This window comes from Pezoporus occidentalis, unplaced genomic scaffold (genome assembly GCF_034315485.1).
Source record: "Pezoporus occidentalis ecotype Australia unplaced genomic scaffold, CSIRO_AGI_Poc_V1 ctg166, whole genome shotgun sequence".
Lineage (NCBI taxonomy): Eukaryota > Metazoa > Chordata > Aves > Psittaciformes > Psittacidae > Pezoporus > Pezoporus occidentalis.
Genome location: NW_026913488.1, coordinates 1585286 through 1606772, shown reverse-complemented (window position 1 = coordinate 1606772; position 21487 = coordinate 1585286).

Here is a 21487-nt window from a genome sequence, read left to right as displayed (position 1 = left end):
CTGGGAAATGCACAGCTTCCTCTGGTTCTGACAAAGGAGGTTTCATTCATTATTGAGTCTTATTCTTCCTCTTTGGGCAGTCTCTTACAGGGGAATTTTTTAGAGGTGACTGATCTGTAAGAAGACGTGATTTTGCATTTTTCTAAGTTGGTGATGCAGCATAGAGTTTGAGTTTAAGAGAAATACGAAGGAATTTAAAGTCCCACTGGGTGTGAGTAATGCTGGGTTATTGCAAGCAGCTTTACTAGGGCTGTAGTAGGATATAAGGATGATGTAGTAGTAGTAATGTGTAGCACTTCTGAGTCATACCATTCTGGATAATGAGTTAATCGGCAAATATAGATTAGAACAGAGTGTTTGCAATATAAGTTAATGTTGCAAAAACATCCCTGTCATTCCACTACATCAGAAATAATGCATTATGAAAGGCTCCAGTTCTAACAAAAAAAAAAAATTGAATACCGGAAGAAAGCATAGAATCCAAGGTGGAGAAGGTTAAAATGCACAAAGAATCATGTTAAAGCTATTTTCTTTTGAAATCACTAGAGAAGAAACATAATTTTAAAATAATACTATTGTTTTTACAGTTCTTTTTTCTAACCAGACAATGGTGCTATATCGTGACTGAAAGATATAATTTAGTCTTGAAGACAGTAACACTTGCTGTAAATATTTTACATGGCTCTGAAAACAGAACTGGGTTACTGAAACAACTAAGAAGCATTTCACAGTATCACTAGTGATATTGATTATATTTCAGTAATACCCACCAAATGAGATTGCCTTCAGGACTGTGAATGAAAGTTTGTAGTTGGACACTAACAGATTCACAGGGAAACCTCTGTATGTTTGCATCTGAGGTGCCTATGTGCATTGATTTGTAGGGCAAATAAACAGTATTCTAGCCTCTCTTTAAGTACCATGGGATAAAGCTTAACAACATCAATAGTAGCTACTCACTTTTGTTATGAATTATTATTTTCATTATTCTCCAGGGTTCAAAAGCTGCTCTGGGGACTGCATTCTCCTGAAATAAATTCCTCAGAGCTGTATTTTGCAATGGATATACATAGAGAACAAAACAGCTCTGAATCACAAATAGGCATATAACAATAGAGAATTATCCCAGGTTAAAATCAGAAGTTATATTAGGCAGCAGTATGGCAGCAATATTACTTGGATAAGTAAATCAGTATGAAGAAAGTGCAGGACTAAAATGTCAACAGAGGAAAGCAGGTAGAAGTCTGATGCTTCTTTATAACATGCAAAAACCAGGTGTATTTGACCTCTGACACACATAGTTGTTTTCCCCTTTATTCGCTCAATGAAAGCAATACATCCTTATTTTAGCCTGCTTTGATTCACATCAGTTAATGGACACTTGTTCTAAATAAGTTCACTGTGTGTGTTTGGTGTTGAATTTGCTTTAAACAAAGGCTGCAAGGGTTGAGTGTTGCATTTCTTTGCTTATACAAAAATTGCCTATAGAGCTGCCAAGGCTTTACTTTTAGGAAGGGCTTGGGACAAGGCTAATACTGTTGAGTTGGGACTGATATGGTGATACCAGGAATCTCTGTTTGTCCCAGGAATTTCTCTGCTATCAGGGAAAGCACTTTACTTTCATTCCTGGTCAGGAGAACAAAAGAGAGGAGTTCTGACCCTGGGTATGGTCAGAACAAGAATTGGTTTATTGGTCTGTTCCAGGCTTTGTGGATTTGTACTTGCATTAGTTACTTTTTTATTTTTTTTCTTGTCAACCCTTGTTTTTGCTGTCCTGGTATGTCCTTTGACTAAGTCTTCACCCAAACAGACAACCTGCCTCTGCTACTCCCTCCATCCCCATTTCCAGTAGTCCCAGCTGTGCTGCATCCACAGCAAAATTTGGAATTTCCGACACAGTTACCCAGGTAACATCATCCTTACATGCTTTTATTTATACCTTTTCTTGGACACAGCTGACACTACACAACTTGACTCCCACAAAGTTATCCAGTGCTTCCCTCCAATGCTTAGTGAAATGTAGCTATTTCTGACTCTAACTTCTCCTTAATCACTTCTGATTTCCAGCCCTCCCTTATAATGCTATCTGCAGCTTTTCTCAGCTTCTTACATTACTGTTGGTTGCGTTCAGCAATTTATTAAGTTATGTTCTGTAGTTTTCCTGTGGAGTTGACCAAACCTCAGGGCAAGAACTAGTTCCTGGCTAACTATTTGACTGTAGTCCTACCATTAATTGCTATGTTCCTCCTGTGTTCATAAGTTTTTGTAGGATAGAAACGAAGGTTCAAGAGTTAGACCAGGATTCTTGGTGTCCAAGATATTGGTATTAAAAGACTAGCTAGTTTGTCTTGCCTTTTGGAAAAAAGGAGAAAGTTAGGCACCATCAGATGACATTTTAGCTCTGATCCAAATTAGTAAGATCACCCCAGAGTCTTCTCCAGGAGGAAGAATAATGCTTATTATGTTATTCTTAATTTAGATCAATGTTGTTACCTCACAGTTAACACATAAATTCTGAAAAAAAATACATTACTTACTGTAACTTATTCAACAGGAAGCTTCTGTTTTCTCCCTGTCTCCCTAAAGCTAACATTACAAAGTCAGAGAAGGAGATAAAAATGACCTTTCAATACTCAGTGGAAAATCCTGGTACACAAGGCTGGAGAAGCTCTGAGATTTCACAAATGAAAGTTCATCTATTTCTGATTAAAACTATAAAAATGCAATTAAGGTGAAAGCAAACTTGTGCCTAATCTCACAGTAAGGTATCTTGGAGTAATCATATGACTGTCTCTTGAATAATGATATAGGAATATTTGTAGCTGAGAGGCATTATCTTGCCCACCAGTTTTGTTGTAAGCAGAATGCTTTAATTGATAGATTTAATATTCACATTCAGGCAGGATAAAAAATCTTGCTGCATAGCATCATATTGCTGGACATGTCTCTGTCTCAAGGGGTTGTGCTCCTTGCCCAAGGCAAGCTTCACACAGCATTCTCTGGAGCCAATCTTCTGAGTGAAAGAGGATAGTTACCAAAATTATATAAAGCTCTAAAATATATTCTAGGGATGGAAATTTTACACTGCATAAGCAATAATATGGCCTTGGAGTTTCTACTATATAAAATTGAATACCCAATCTTCTAAAGCTAGCAGTGGCATAAAGAAGTTATACATGTCTAAGTGTAAATTAACAGGTTTTCTGTCTCCAGACTCAAGAACAGTATTGACCCCATGTATCCTAGTATTTTATTCTTGGCTACATTTGGTTGTGTACAGAATTCTCAGGGAAAAGAATTCAAAGAAATGATGGGGACTCATCCCAAGCATTCATACATGCACAGTATGGCTGTATCTGGTGATGTTTGTTTTATTCTGACAGTATAGACAAGTGTTTTCATAAAGAAGTATTGGTCAATCTGCTCTCAGTGAAGAGAATGTGTCAATGCTATATAGTTCTCAGTGTGATTGTGAAGCTCAATGAAAGAACACTTTCAAAACGTATGTAGGTGGGGATTGCGAAGAATTGCTATGAAAGTGGTCAGGTTAGAACTTTTGCTTGCTTCACATTTTTTGCCATCTCAATGATAATTTGCAATGTAGAAATGTGAGGGAGTTATGATACCCAGAATTAAAAAGCACCTGCAAAAAAAAAAAAAAAAAAAAGATTATAATTTCAGGCAGCATCAAAAATTGTGGTTAAAAACTGATGCAAAAATAACGCTTGTCCTGGAATCCCCTTGTTGATATCTCTGCTATAGATACATGGCACTGAAAAATTGCATTCATCCACAGGCACTTAACTGTACTTTCCCCTTTGCCTAAATCTGCAATATATAGTACCCATATGAAGCAGACAGTGCTTGATATGAATCCTCTCTGAAATATGGTCCATAAAATTGATATGCAACATGAACAAAGTCAATGCAAATAAAAAATTTACAGTAAGTCATTTATGCTGATAACATTAATTTCCTAATATTTTTTTTTCCTGGTACTGTTGTGTTTAATACCAAAACTGTCCTATAATACTGAGTGAATGAGAGAATTATGATATGGTAAATAGCATTCATGTCACTTTTATTCTGTGCAATAAATTTAAATGAAATACATGTTATCTGAATTTGTATCTGCTCTCTGAGCTGAAAACAGACGTTCTCCTACAATATTCATGTCATATTACCCCATTTGTGCTTCATACTTGTAGTTTTTTCCACCCTTGTGATTAAAAGCACCTAAAAATGGTATCTTGCACAGCCACTAACGGAACCACATTGATCAGCCTGAATTTCTGATTCCTGATTTCATCAGGGTACAGGAATTACTCTAAACCCGAGAGAACTTGGTGGGAGACAATTGTCTCTCAATCAGCCATGTAAATATCAGACTGTGAAAAGGACATTTTTCTTGTGCCCATTGCAACCTGCCCACTACAGTGCCTGATCTGATATCTTTGCCTGGCTGGGCAGATATGCTGCTATGCTGCTACTCAGGTTCACTTGCTGAACATGCATAGAAGCAGTCATGCTCAGTAAACTACACAATCAGCTAGTTTAAGAGATGGCAGAAGGTGAAGGGCATGGGGCACAAGTCTTCTGAGAAGCAGCTGAGGGAAGTGGGGTTGTTTGGAGAAAAGGAGGGCAAGAGAGACCTCCTCCTTCTCTACAGCTACCTGAAAGGATGTTGTACCAATTTGAGGGTCTGTCTTTTCTCCCAGATATCAAGCAATAGGACCAGAAGAAATGAGCATCAAGTTGCTCCAGGGGAGGTTTACATTGGATATCAGGAAAATATCTTCACTGAGAGGATTGTCAAGCATTGGCACAGGTTGCCTAGGGAATCAGTGGAGAAATCACCCCTGGAGGTATTTAAAAGATGTGTGGACATGGAATGAAGGAACATGTTTTAGTGATGAACTTGGCCGTGAAAGGTTGGACTTGTTCATAAAGGTCTTTTCCAACCTAAATGATTCTGTGATTCTAAGGAAATGGGTGTTCAGGAAAAAAACAGATCTGGGTTTTGAGAGCAGACTCTTTCAGTGGTATAAATATACAGGTATTATTGATGAGGTAGATGTACTTCATGCTATCTGAAAATTTTCTTTAAGAAAATTTGTAACACATGGTTCTCACATATGTATCAGAAAAGTACATGAATCCACCATTTAGAACTGGAAAGCCAGGGTGTTGTTGTGATGATAAGGATTACGTATATCCTCTGATTAATGCAACAATACAGTAATACAAGTAACAGGGAACATGGCCAGCACACATGCCAGAGCAGGTCCTGTGGTGTGGTGTATGGTCCATACATTCTACAGTCGTTTGGAGGTGATCTCTATTCAGAGATTTGCTGAGCAGCTCTGAATAACAGAAGGGAAGAGATCTCTACTTAGCATTGCGCTGCGTGAGACAGTAAGAGGGAATTAGGAACCTCCTAAAAGGGCTTTGCTTGGAAGGCTGAGTTACGTTAGAATCCATATAAAGAGCAAGGCAAAATAGATAGTGATAAATTCTGTCTAAAAAAGAATAATGAAAAAGAATAGGTTTTGAGAAACATAATTCATGCCACTGACATTTCAGAAGTGGTGTGGGTTTTTTTTTTATTTTGTTTTTAAAATAATGTTGAAACTATTTGATTTGCCAAGATGTAAATCATTTGTTTGAGGAAGTATTGGTGTTTGACTCCAACTTCATTCTTTTGATTCATTTAGTAAGGTTTTAAAGTATTTTTAATATTGTATTTGTATATATAGTAAGTAGGAAATATACTTTGTCATTTTGACAACATATAAATATTGCTTCAGTGTTTCTGAAAAAAAAAATTACTTACTTGTCTTTATGATGCACATAAGAAGCTTTGAAAATTTAGATTGTTATATCGAATGAAAAGTTTTTGAATACTTTTTCTGTTCTTGCATAACAGAAGTTACACTTTCTGCACATCTTAGTTGCTAGGAATTTGATTTTGCAAATTTAACCTGATTAAAGCAAGAGAGAATAATCCCAGTCTATAGATGTGAATGAACCTGAAGGAACTTCTTAGTTTTCAGGGATTTTTGAAACTAATTTGCTCTTCAAATTAGTTTACTACAGTCCAGAAGGGAAGAGAACAGTGTTCACAGCCTTCTTACTTATTGCCCTGTACGTAGTAAAAACAGCAATAGAAGAATTCTGGGTAAGCTCAATCTTTTTAGGTGATTATAGCCCTGTCTTTTATAGACCACTCTTCTGATGGGTGTGTCTCCTAGGGACAACACAGAGATCTCTTGCAGATTTCTGGGCTGGAACACTGCAATTATTTATTACTTTGAACTCAAGCTTGATTTGCTGTTGTTAAGAAACCTAACTGTTCCCTTATCTTCTTCTTAGGGCAACGGGACTAAAGAGTTAAATATTTTGCAAAATCTTCAGGGATTCCTGAACATGGCTCCTGACTACTTGAAGCCCAGTGGCTTAACAAGATGTTATGCTATCATTGTGTTCAGCTCTGCAACACTGCGACAAAATAGAACTCAGAGCCTCAGGGGATGCAAGACAGGAGTTAATATGAAATTGTTACGTGTGACTTTCCTCCACATAATAGACAAGTAATGCACATATATTTCTAGAAGTGTATCATGAAGTAGATTAATAGAAGCCAGCAGAGCTATACCAGATGGGTATCTGAAAATATTTCAGGTAGTGCTTTTCAATTGTCAGTAATTTTCTACATTTTAAGAGTTCAAAATGTAGGAATACAGTTTGTTTTCACAGGCATTACATTTTAGCAATTTGTGTATGCTATCAACATATTGCCAGAAAGAAACACTGCTACATAGGGTTATACTGTTAATTCTGATAAAACACTGGACTCCCAAATTGCTGCATCAATGTGTTTATTTTGATACTATATAGAAAACTTTATACAGGGAGAAAAGTGCAGACATTCTTCATAGCCACATTTACAGATTTGATAACATGAGCTGAATAGAAGAAAGGAAGTGTGCTTCGAATTGTGCTGCAGAACAAACAAAGCAACAAAATGTTTTTTCTTGGTCTTTCTGTCTGACAATTTAAAATTTATCAGCCCTCATTTATTAAAAGGCAGCATCTCTGAAATTTACCACAAATATATGCACACTGCTCTCCTTTAATATCAGAACAGATCCTTAAAAGAATAATGCATTAGGCAAATGTGAGCCTGACAGTTATTGCACATCAGACGCAAAGAGTGTAGGAAACCTTCAATTTTTAAGAAGCATTCGTAATCCTAACACACTTACTCACTTTCTGTAGCTTGTTATCACTTAAACACAAGTACAGTATTAAAACGAAATTACAACTTGTCAACTTCCTCTGCTGGCTTTCTGCCTGAATTTATAGGAGTCAGTACATTTGAAGTGCTCCCAGGAATCACAGGGGACTAAGCCAATGCCAGTTGGAAAATGAAGGTCTCTTACAAGCTCATTCATTCTTCATCCCCTGCCTAGAGAAGGAATTTGACTATACCCCAGTCACCGACTTCAGACAGAATAGTTACGATAGTTGTCTACATAATGTATCAGGAAAGTAACACAAAATCTTTTCGCTTTTGCATCTCGGACAAAACTTCTTTTTCATTTGCTAGACAGAGAGAGGATACACTGGGTGCCATTCAGTATGAGAAATTACACTTATTTTAATCAAATAGAAACCCATATTTTTGTGGCTTTACAAAATAGCCATTGATAATATTTAACATAAACACTACCTTTATTTTCCAAAATTATGTATTTTGAAGGGAATTAGGGACCAGATTAAAAAAGACACATAAAACCAATAAAGGTATTATATGGCAAGTTATCACTGTTTTCAAGAAGAGTTCCATATTTTTTTTTTCACCCACAAATTAATGATCTAGAAAAATAGCTCTCTTTAGAGTGAAATTTTGACTGAAGAGATAGCTAAAAAGATGAAAATGTTATTTGAGATTATTGTCATCATGGCTACATGAATTTTTCACAAAAACAACCAAACCACAAAATTGTTACTTTACTGGAAACAGGCACCATAGCAGCTATTTTTGTAAAAAAGTGTAAGTACAATATAGAATATTATAGAATAGTATAGACTGAGAATTTATATCTTAAAATGAATACACTAATTATATTTAAACAGTTAAATATTTCATTGCAACAGCCGTATATGGAATATATTTTGATCCAATCTGTAGCAGAATAATGTGACCTTATTTAGTGTTTTTCAATGGTCTTTAATAAGTATGTGATCTGCATCCTCTTAAAGGATTTTCTTTATGTAGATTACATTTTTATAGAAGAGTTATGTGAGATTTGTGAACTCATGCTTAACCAGGGGAGGTGACATTACAGCAGTGTATGAAATAGAGACTTCAGTTTCTCTGGGTATTTCTTTCGGTGGGATTGTGGAGTGAATGAATATCTAATACTGAAAGACAAAAATACCAAGGATAATCTAATGAAGAAATCTTGGTGGTTTTTGGTTTTGTATTTTTTTTTAATGTTATTAAGTAATCTTTTAGTGAGAGAGGCATGTATTTCCCTGGTTTTATGACTTCCTGTGGAGTAGTTAAGATGCTACTTTTTCAGGTCAGATGTGTTTAAAATTCATGCAATTGCTTGGATGAACTTGAGAAGCAATGTTAAAAAGTACCTCATTTTGCACTCTAGTTGTCTCCACAAGGAAAAAGGATACTGCAGCAAGTACAGTTGAGAGGTATGAAGCAGCCTTCCTTTTATTAAAAAATAAGTTGCTATAGAACAGTCTGCACTATCCTAAAGATGAATAGATCCTCTTTCTGTAACTGGGGTAACAAAAGACTTCTTTCTTGTAGTTCAAACTTTCCCCTCATAGAAGTGTCTGTTATGTTTTCCAACTGGATGGGACTAGATAGGTTTCTACCTCTAGGCTGCTGTTGCAACCCTCCAACACTGCACAAGCTAGATGAAATAACAGTGAAGAATTCAGCAGAGGTTGAAGATTTACAGGTTTATAAGGAAAGGTATTTAGAAACGCCTCAAGAAGAAAAGTTTTCAAAATGTTCTCCCAGAGATTGACATGTAAATGCTAATATAAAATTATATTAGGCTGTTCTGCTATGAACAGTCATTGAACTTCCAATGTGCACTATTTAGTTGGGATAAACAAAATAAAAGGCAACCAGCTGAAGAAGCAGGAGAAACCATATCCATACATATATCCCGTTCCATTACGGGATGCCTTTGATGAGAAGTGACATTCAATGACTCAAGAAGGGCCTTCCAGCCCTTAGATCCAAAGAAGATCAAAGGAGATGTAATTAAAGTATAATTTGACTGGAGAAATTATTCTCAAAAATTACACTGAAACATTATTAGTGCTTGAAATTTCTGTTGATTTTCCCAATATATTGGCTCTGAAAAGACATGTCAGTAATAAAATAATGAAATTTCAATTTGCTGAGCTTATACAGATTCATTAAAAGCAGGCTGGAGTTGGCTTTGAGCAACCTGATGTAGTGGAGGGTGTCCCTGCCTGTGGCAGGGGGCTGGAACTAGGTGAACTTTAAGGTACCTTCCAACTCAAACCATTCTGTGATTCTGCAATAACAGGTTCATAGTGGCTTCACTGTAGCAGAAACATGATATGCAGGAAGCTTATTACAGAAGGTGATCGCCAAGATGGATTTCTATAACTAAGTGAGGATTCTAATTCCTGACTTTACTTACTTACCACCATCTCCCCTCCAAAACCCCATCCCTTTACTTGTAATTATCAGACTACAACAGAAGACTTGAGGGTAATCTGAAAGAAAGCTCAGAAGTCTCTGGACAGAAACAAAACTGGTGCTAGTATGACCTTTAACAGGAAATCTGGAAGGCTGTATAACCCAATTGTCAGATTTTACTGCAGTATCAGAGGCTCATATTTATATGCTCAGGCAGGTATTCATGTAATGATCTGATTTATTCATCCATGCCAATACTGAGAATAATTTGTAAAAATAAAAAGCTGGAAATGTGCAAAAGGAAAATACAGAACACTGCATTGTTCAAAACCCCATTCTAACATGCAGAGAGAAAACATTACAATAACTTTATGGATCAGTCCTAATATTTTAGCGATTTTAAACTGGGTACTATTATTTTATGTTCCAAGGTTAAAAAGCCACACCAATAACAAAAAGTTCATTCTGGCTTGCTATCTGAAACAAACATAACAACTTTGCGTCTTAAGGGCTGAGGTGAGTATCAAAATTGTAAAGAGAAATATTTTATCTTTTAATTAATTATGTAAAGACTTTTTTTTTTTTGTTTTGAGGCTCATGGAGCTATAATGCTCCTCTGCACTACAGCCAAGCATACCATTTGACTGGCAAAGAGCAGCTATGTTTGTGTTGCATTCAGATGGAACCAAACTAAAATGGCTTAAATTATGCCTGGCATTAAACTAACACATTAAGGATTATGTGTTTGGCCTAATGCCATTCTCTGTACTTGAATAAATGAACAAACACAAAAGGAGTTTCAGCAGAGGATGTTTTTGAACGGTTTTAATGTCTGTAAATAAAGAACTCTGGAAGCTACAGTCCTACATAACTGATTGGAGGAAAGGATACACGAACGTGTCTCTAGCTAGGTAGACACTGTGCTGTTGCCGTATGGATTCTCAAAAATTCCACTGTAACTTTCTGAATAAGTAAACAGCCACAAAAACAGTGTTGTGTCTGAGACATTCCTTCTTTGTTGCTCTTCTCACCTAGACTGCTTGCTGAATCAACAAAGACCTCAGAAAAGTCTACAGAGGTTCTCTGTGCTCTGGTTCAGATATTGGCTAAGAAAAGTAACATAGTATACACTTTGCAATTTCTGAGATTTTTTTCCATAGCATATATACACCTATCCATCATTGTTAAAATGGGTTATCCAACGTGATTACCACTTTGAAGAGGTATATTGACACTTTCTTACAGAACTGGAAAAGAATAATTTCACAGAAGCATTTTTTCCCACCTACGTGAGGATTCATAAGGTGTATACGTCTACTGAACCAGAAATTCTTTACTGTAAGAGTAACAGCTTACAGTAGTAACAACAGGTAATCTGCTGACACACCTTATAACCTGTTAATACATATATTAGTGTATTCATGTACAGTGGTTAGAAATAACTTTTACATTTTAATAGTAAGTTATTATTAGTGATTATTTTTATACCAGAATGTTTACAAGACTAGTCAAGTACAGGAAGGATAGTCCAAGCCAAGAAATTTTAAGTACAGAATGCAAGACCTACTAAATGTTGTCCAATCAAATGAACTAAATGGCATAATACTGGTCTTTCATTGAAATAAAGACTTGATAGCTATACATCTCTCTTTCCAAGGGGCTAATCCCATCAGGAAATATGGAATACAATGTCCCTACAATGTTAGGACATATAATCTTTGTCTATTCACCTAAATACTGTTAGAAATTAAACAAAATTCTAATTTGTTAAGCTGAGCTCACACTTTCTTTCTGCAGAAAATTAGCTGAACAGCCTAACAGTCACCAGGATGCCATGAAAGTCAGAAATGGATCTCTGAGTCTTCTGTAATGATAGAGCTTAAGTATGTGGAATACCTAGTGGCAGCTGCTGTAGGAAAATAATCAGGCTTCAATCAGTGGGAATGATCTCACAGCAGGTTTGTATTGTTTAATAGCAAATGTTTAGAACACAGTTTTTATTGGTGCTGAAAGGAAAGAGAGTTAGGCAATAAATAGCTTGTCAGAAGCCCCATAGCAAGTTTGATTAGGGTTACACTGTTACAAAAACACTTGAGAGACAGAATAATATTTGGGATTTTTTCATCCAAGACCTGACCACACTGCCATCCTTCCCTGTTGATTTCATTTTTCTTCCTTTTTTCATAAATGCTCAATAACAGGACATGAATGTTTTATGAAAATAGAGACTTTTAAGTGCTGACCTGCAACTTCAGTGTAATATTACAAATCAGTGATTTTACTACCCATAACTAACAAGCTCTTGTGTTTTCCTTGAAAGTCACGGACTTTTTCTACTGAGAGCTGTTGACGCGTCTGTATCAACCCTTAGCTTCTGCAACAGGTTCAGCAAAGGCCATAATAATAAGCACAACAAAACAACTGACAATATAGATGTGGACACTTACAACACATGCTTTTGAAATAGGAATATAGGATAGTCTTGCTAAACTAAAATAATTCTAATAACGCATTTTAAATGCCTGAAAAAAGCAGACAATAAGTTAGATTCTCTGGTACTGCTCTATGAGCTTGAAGCTTCTTCTTAGATGAATAACCTTTTTACAATTAGAAGGATAAAATGAGCCCTGATTGAAAGAACATAACAAAATTATTATCTTGTATGAGATATAGAGTATTTTTTATTGCTCAGTTGTCCAAGTAACTAGAGTGATAAAAGCGAGTGTGTAGGGATAAACCCATTGCATCCCTTACTACTATTTGACAATGTCATTGGGTTAAAAACAGTGGCAAATAATGACTCAATTAATTATGTTTTTTTTTCCCATCTTCAGTTTTCTTTTAGCAACCCTTTCATGTTAATTTAGACAAACCTTCCTAATTATTGTGATCTCAGAACATATGGAGGCCTCCTTTCTGTGCACTGAAGAGATTTACCACTCATAAAGACTAAGATACCTCTTGTAGAAACAAGTCATTGATTGAAATATCCTGTCTGGGGAACATCACTGAACTCTTTGGTAGAAATAAGACTAGGTGTGACTGAACAGATTTTTCTAGAACATATACTATATTCTTATGACAGAAGTATTTTCAGATATTACTGGACTAAAGAAACAGTGGCCTTGTTGTTTTGGTTTGGGTAGATTTGTTTTTTTATTCAGAAAGAAAGTGAATTCTTCACAAAGAAACATTTTTTACGGTACATGCTATTTAAATTTACTCTTTGTTTTATTAAATTTGTCTTATGTCAGCCAAAAAACTGTGTGTTGTGAAAAACTGCATGGGAAGGTTTTGTCAGGTTACTGTCTGATCACTTGACTCTAGGCAAGAACAACTGTAGTTATGCTCAAACCCAGGGAATGCTTTTGAAGTGAGGCGGTGTTTACTGAACAGTTGTCGTTGCTATGAAATTAAACAAAGAGAACTATAGAATCATAGAATGGTTTGGGTTGTAAAGGAACCTTAAGACTATCCAATTCCAAGCCTCTGCCATGGGCAGGGACACTTTCCACTAGACCAGGTTTCTCCAAGCTCCATCCAACCTGCCAGGGTTGGGGCACTGCCAGATATGGGGCAGCCACAGCTTCTCTGGGCAGCCTGCGCCAGTACCTCAGCACTTGCAGAATAGAGTGGAAAAAGACAGCTGGCTCCCTCACAATTTCTATAAATTCCCTTTCATAAAAAATACCCAAACCTAGCTTTGTTTCAGGTGAGATTACAATTGCTCTTACTGTAACTGCATTACTGTTCAAACTGCTTAACCATTTTTTTTTATTTAACTCTATTTTTTCTGTAGCTATTGTGTTCTAAGTCCAAAATACATCACTGTATAAGCTACTGAGAAAAAATCAACTGTATGCTAGCAAAACCAGGATATGATGGTGTTTGGATACCACTCAGGAAAGACATATCCCAGAGCATTTGGTTACAAAACACATTAGTACATTGTTCTGTTCCTAATTTCAGATGATGAGTTGCCTGAAGGAGGATAAATGGCTCATAAAGTTCTCAATGGTGGAAAAGCAGGACCATCTGTTTAAGTCATCAGTGACTTTGTGGTTGAGCTTAGCATCTGGGAAGTCTTCAATTCATCAGGTCTTCTCTAAGCAGGTAGGCAGCTCTGAAGTTAGTGGGAATTATAGCAATAGATTCCCAAAATGCTTAGACCATCCTAAGAGTTTCCCTCCTTTGACATGATATTCATGTTTCAACTTCTATACACAGATTTCTAGTTATTCAGGTACCTGGCACTCTCATGGTAAAACTGCTCCTCACCTGTCCTTTTTGCTCAGAGAGATTTTTCAGAATACTAGAAAGTGATAAAGATCCACTGGGCCCTTCGTTCTAATACTGCTGGTAAATCTGAATACTCATGAGTCACATATTTTCTTTTAATGAATTATTCCTTGTGAATTTCATCATCCTTGGAAAGGCAAAGAAGGGGGCTAAGGTCTCTCTTAAAGAAAAGAAGAATGTGGTTTCATGGCTCCTGAACATCAAAAAGTTGTTTTCCATTTCTACTTGAGCCATAGAAATGTTTTCATATACAGATTAATAATTTAAAAAATTAATTTAGAGACCTGAAGTCCTATTTAAACTCTTCAGGCACTACACAGGGAAAGTTCTGTGAATCAGAGTGAAATGCAAAATAATGGATGCTGAGTGTAGGCTGTTTTAGCTATTTACTAAGGAAACAATACGAATAGGAGTGTGCCTTAAATCTGCCTTCTGTGGGAAGTGGATTGTTTTGAATTATTACGTTGCATATTCTCAATGAAACTCTTCTCAAAAAGTAGGAAACTGTTCCATTACCTTTGAAACTTATTTCAGGAAAGTGGGGGGAAAAGGGAGGCTGATCATTCCTGCAGAAGGTCTCAGCTGCTCTTTTCCCCAGCTTCACAGAGTAAATTACTCATTTTTAAAGTTACTTAAAAATAGTAGCAAAATACAAAATTCCCTTCTTTTTTGACAGGATATAAACATAGAATTCTTATATTTTAAACCTGTGTGTTGGATAAAAGTGTAAATGACAACAGCTGTTGAATAATACATTTTGTCTCTTCATATATGTGTCACAATTGTTTATTATATGGCAAATCAGTTAGAGTTTGTAGTTCACCTCTGTGTCTTCTTTGCCTGGCAGCTACACTATACAAATCCTCATCAAAGTATTAGCACCGAAGTTTCAAAGAAGTTCTTAAGAGATAAAATTATAACACCTCATGTGCTGATAACATAATTCTGTTCACCTAAGTGAAAGATTCTGACATAAATTTGTTTGAATGCTAATTGCTACTAAAACTGAAAATTAGTTCGATTTTCATAACATTCAAAGTCAAAATGTATTAATGGCAAATGTCAAATCTGATGTGTAGGAAGAGGGGATCCTGCAAAAAAAAAAAAAATATATTAGAAAAATTAGATCACAGTTGTCTTCCAAGGCCCACCTCAAAGCCTACCAAACTCAGAAAGCAGAAATCCATTAGCTGTGAAGAATTTCAATTGAAGGCTTGTGGTTCGTTTTGCTGGTTTGTTGTTTTTTTTAATAGTTTGCTTGTTCAGACTTTGGTTTGGTTTGTCTGGGTTTTATTGTTTGCTCTCTCTTTTTCTCATTTCTCTGATTATGCACCAGTTCAGTAAAGAAAAAGTAAAAAAATCATGAGAAATAAGCACATCTGTCTTGTGTTTTAACACATGCATTTCTAATGCATTAATCTTAGGGAATGATAAAAAAATATACAACAGTTTTGCACTACCTGCTATTTTCTTCCTGAAGTTCCACAGGTTGAGGATGAAAGGTTTCTCATGGAACACAAGAACATTCTTTTTTGTGTTATTTGAGGAAAAATTTTAACCTCTCATTTTACAGAGAAGAACTTGAGATACTGCAAATGATCTCTCCCATGATTAACACTTGATAGGGAAAATTTAATTTTAATTTATCTCAAGATTTTAAGTAGGTTGGAATTACAGCTTCTGCATTCTTCGTCAATACTAGATAAATATCTTAAAGACCACAACAGGTTAGTAACTGTCTTCTGGACTAGGAGGAAGACTTGGTATTTGAGTCTCTTGTTGTGCTTTGTATATTAAAATGTGTTATCCCATTAAGAAGATTTGTGTAATTTTTCTTTGAAGGAATACAGATAACCTTTTTTACCTTCTCCATGAAACTAACTAAATGTAACTAATGTCTGCTGGTGAGCAAATGTATGTGATCTGTTCAGCAGCAGCTGCATGCTACGGACCTGTCTTGTGTGATTTCTTGGTTTGAAATAGCTGTCCTTCACAGAGTGAGACAAAAAAGTCACAAAGCAACTTATAGATAGTTAACAGATCTCACGGCCCAACTGGTAGGAACAACCTGGGAAATAAAATGAGTTATAGAGAATCTGAAAGATCAGTTTTGTTTTATGGAGTTTTTTCCCCCTTTTTAATATGTATTTCTTTCCTGCTGAGAAACTTACAAACTACGGGTCAGCTTCTTTTCAGTTGCTGGTTTTGTGATTGTTTGCTGGAAACAAGCCTTGAGACAAAAAGCCCTTGAAGAATTAGAAACTCATTCCCTTGCAATCAGCCATTACCACACATAAACCTCATTGGGAGAGTTAACTGCTGCGTGCTGCATCTATCAGGGGTAAGTGTAGCACACAAACGGGTGAGTCACTGACAGTTTCAGCTTTCTTTTCTCACTCCACAAGAGCCTGGAATACTGAAGCACTAATTCACAATACTCTATATCTCCCGTGTGGAAGTATTTTCCTTCCATGTGGAGCAGCTTGTATTCAAGATTAGATAAGAATTTCTTTTAGCCGTATGATGCATAATGCAGGGCACCTGGGGGAAGATTCTGGTTCCCTAATTGTCCAGGCAATCTCCTGTTAAGTATATCACACACTGTGGTTTGTGAAGAAGAAAAATGATGGAGACAGGGGAAAAAGGACTGGGAGAGTCAGTTCACAGGGATTCAGAGGCACACACCCAGTCCTTGCAATAGGGAAAGCATTCCACACTGTATTGTTGAAGAGGCCATATGAAAGTCACAGCCTATTGCACCTTCGAAGGGTACAAGTTCCTGCCTGTCACTGAGTTTTGAGCAGCATAAGGACGAGATATCCCTTTGTCACAGTTTAAGTGTAGTCAGTAACTCAGACCCACGCAGCCCGCTCTCTCACTCCCCTCCCTTCCCCCCCTCATCCTGCTCCCGGAGGATGGGGAGGAGAATTGAAAGAATGTAACTCCCACGGGTTGAGATAAGAATAGCCCAGTAACTAAGGTATAAGACAAATCACTGCTGCTACCACCAAGAAATAACAAGGGAAGAGAATGCAACTGCTCACCACCCACTGATACCCAGCCCAACCAAGCAGTGAACTAGCCCTTCTGGGTAACTCTCAGTTTACATCCTGGGCATGACATGCTGTGGGTACCTCTTCGGCTATTTTGGGTCAGGTGTCGTGTCTCTGCTTCCTCCCAGCTTCCCCTGCTCCCTGACAGAGCATGAGACTGAGAAAGTCCTTGGTCAGACTAAACATTTGAGCAGTAACTAAAACCATCAGTGTTATCAGCACTGTTTCCAGGCCGAAAGTCAGGAACACAGCGCTGCACCAGCTACTAAGAAGGAGAAAAAATGATTGCTGCTGCTGAACCCAGGACACCCTCAGAGATAAGTCAACCTACTTAAACCTATACAGCAACAGCAAAGCAGCTGAACAGAAGTGACTTGTTTGTCTGACATACATCATTGGCTCCCCAGCTCTGTTGTAGGACTCCTGTATTATAACTCTAGCAAAAGAATGGTGAGGATTAGTCAAAAGAATCCTGTTTAATACCCTCCTCTCTCCTTAAAGTTTTCTTGACATCAATATTCCTCTGCTTCTTATTTAGCACTTTCCACACTATCTGGCAGACCTCCAAATCACCCCTTCTGTTTTATTATACAGTATGACTTCCTCCCTAAGACGTATTTCCTCTTCTGACTGCAGTAACTAAGCTTTCTCCTTTGCACTTTCAAACCTTAAATGATACCCATGAATCACTCCATATAGTTTGCCAATCAAGTGGAGAGTCAAAATGTCAGGCTTTCCTGTTACTCAGTGCTGTATGGTCCTATTCCCTGCTGAATGACTGTGCAACTACTAGTCCTGGTAGCTGTAACCCTTGGCTGCTAAATGTTTGACCAAGTTGTAGGAGCAGGGGTACATTTGAGAGCTGCACAGTCTGGCATGGCGGATGTGTTACTTGGTAGAAGTTAAGACTGCATTATTAAACTGGCCTGTTAATGTCATTCTCCATATAGATGGCTTTGAATCATTGAAGTGATCTCACTGGATTGCCTGTAAGACAGCTAGCACATCAGGGACCAGCAGATTATGATGACCTTGGTAAAGAAAACTGTGATCCTGGCTTATACTTAAAAAAAAACAAAAAGCAAAAAACAATTCAGAAGCATTTTCGATGACCTTGCAATTGAAAGATAGTTTCTGCAGAGAAAATATTGCAAATCTGAGGCAATCAATGTGCCTGAGGCAAAGCCTTGCAGGGGAACTCTAGATTGAGCAAGCACTTTCCAGAAACTTAACTTTCTGTTACTAAGTCCATGCATAAACACTGTGTGAGTGCTTCTGGAGAAACAAAAGAAATATCCTATGGAGCTTTTTGAAGTCACATCTCTGTGTGAAGGAATTTTATTTCACATGAAATAAAAAGTGATTACCAGGCAGTTGTACCAGGGCAGTTACAAGTGCCTGGGTGAGAGCTGGGACATGAAGCTTTTCAGTAGTTTTCCTAAAAGCAGAAGTAAAGAAGAAAAAAGTAACACTCCTAGTAGTACAGTTTAGAGGAAAAGGTAGAAGGATGCTTTAAATTAGATGTGTTGGGGGAGGGGGGCATCATTCCATCCCAACACACACGCTCAGTTGTCAGCACCTATAATAAATGCTTGGAGCAATGTAGAGACATTCCAGCTGCTCCAGCCTTCATTTGGAGCTTGGTTCAGTTGCCTCTACACAAACACCCGTAGCATGGGGAACAAAGAAGAGGAATTAGAGATGTGTGCACATCTACGGGTGTATGATATAATAGGCATCACAGAAACATAGGGGGATGGCTCCTATGACTGGAGTGTCGGAATGGAAGGTTACAGGCTCTTCAGAAAGGACAGGCGTGGCAGGCGGGGAGGGAGAGTTGCTATTTACGTTAGGGATAGGCTGGAGAGTATGGAACTCTGTCTGGGGACAGGTGAGCAGTCTCCAAAGAGTTTGTGGGTCAGGCTTATAGGGAGAACAGCTATGGGGGACATTACTGCGGGGATCTGTTCCAGACCGCCTGATCAAGAGGACTCTGTGGATGAACCAATCTACAGAGAGATAGGAACAGCCTCACACTTGCAGGCCCTTGTTCTCATGGGGGACTTCAACCACCCTGATACCTGTTACAGAGACCGTACTGCCTGGCACAAGCAATCCAGGAGGTTCCTCGATTGCATGGAAGACAACTTCCTTCTGCAAGTAACAGAGGTGCTGACAAAGAGAGGTGCCGTGCTTGACCTCGTGCTCACCAACAGGGAAGGGCTCATCGGAAATGTGACACTCCAGGGCAGCCTTGGTTGCAGCAAGCATGAGATGCTGGAGAGGGACTCTTCACTAGGGACTGTAGTGCTAGGACAAGGGGTAATGAGTTAAACTTAAACAGGGGAGGTTTAGATTGTATATAAGAAAGAAGTTATTTACTATAAGGGTGGTGAGGCACTGGAATGATTTGCCCAGGGAAGTTGTGAATGCTTAATCCCTGGCGGTGTTCAAGGCGAAGTTGGACAGAGCCTTGGGTGGCATGGTTTATTGGGAGGTGTCCCTGCCCATGGCAGGAGGGTTGGAACTAGATTATCTTAAGGTCTTTTCCGACCCTAACTATTATATTATTCTATGATTCTAAGCTATACAGATTGAATAACACAGATAATTGTTGAAGGATCTATTTTTTTTGTCTATCTTTTTTTTTTTATCTCAAGTTGTTCCAGAACTGCTTGATTTTTAGGTAAATAAGCTGAATTTTTTCATACGATTTTGGTTTTTTTTGAAATGATTATATTCTGTAGCTCGTTCAGAAGAGTGATATTGTATGTTGCTATATTTTTGAAGAGCCAGCTTCCCATTAAAAAAAAAAAAAAAGGAAAAAAAAAATCAATACTATTACATGGATTGGAAAAGACATTGTTTTTTCTTTATTGCAGAAGTGGACGTCAGTGTAATTTCATAAAGCGAGATGATATCTTGAGTTACCAAGCTGCGTGCTTGCTTACTTGTTTATGATACCATTTTTCTTCCCTCTTCCTAGCCACCAAGGAACACATTAATATCACACTAAGTGAAGTAGTCTCTACTCAATAAGAATTAATCACCCTCCACAATACACAATACAAATTTTCTGAAATATTTGTCCCTCTTAGGTCCAGTTATACCTACATAGCCCCCTATAAGGCTCAGGGCACAAAAAAAAGCATGGACAAGGCTGTTTTAAGTATTCCACTTTAAAATCAAGCTCTTGGGTATGATTATTATTGGGTATGATACCATAACGCTTGAGTAAGTCAAAAATAAAGTTGGTGAAAAATGGGAACACATTCTCATTACTTTTTAGAATCCTGTGTTTTTCCCCCCCCAAGCAGTACACCTTTCTTTCTCCCTGATATTTTATTATTTTTCCTGCTTTCTTAAATTCAGCATCATTTTCTTTTGAAGTAAGAAATTACTTCAGAAATTACTAGCTTGCTGTGTTAAACTCCAGGAGGCTGTGACAGCAAATGCTGTTTCTGAATTTGCTTTCCTAATACCCATATAAAATACCACTGAACATAATAATAACACAGTCATGTTCTCAGATAATGCGCTAGGATGGAGTTTTCTTAGCTGTATTCTTAAACTAGGGATTTATCTTTCCTAGATAAATTGAATCTTACCTATTATTCTGAAGATATGATTTACAATGGAAATCATGTTCACTCTGCATTAATATCAAAGGGCATATTTGCTCTTACATCTTCACATACATGGTATCACACCAGGAATTGTTTGTTGTTTTGAGTAACTTTTATATGTGTTATTGTTTCCAAGTAAGTATTAATCATTTTGCAAAGTAAAGGACAGACTCATGGTGTCTCTTCAGGTGAGGTAAATTGTCACATTATACGTTGTATTCCTATCAATCTGAAAAAAAAACCCCAAATAAAAATCAGGCCACATATTACTGTGTAGGTGATTCCCACTGTCGACTTTTGATGAGTCTTATTACCAAGATATGTGGACAAGACTTTACTTATCTATGCTGATTGGATTGTGGGGCTCAGTTGCCCTTCAAAAGACTTCCAGCAGATGATCAGCCATTGCTCAGCAGATATACTAAAATTTGTTTTCTTTCTGCCTCTGTCACTGCAAGAAGTATCACCAGGAGAAGATCTAATTTCAGCCATGCAAGAGCAGAAGACTGAAAATATAACTTTTAGTCCCTTCTATTCAGTGCAGAAAAATAAGACTACAAATGTTCCCAGCTTTCACCTGTATTTAAAGATCCTTAAAATCTGAAGATGGAAGAACTGTTCATACTGAGATTGTCCAAAAGCTAAAAAGTACTTCAGCCATATAAAATAAGGAAGAAAACAAGCCCCACTGTCTGTCTCTCTCACAAAATTTTCTACCCTATTGCCACTGATACACTGAATATATTCGTCCTACATTGCTCAATTATCAGTAATCTGAGATACATATGGGGAACTGTATTTCA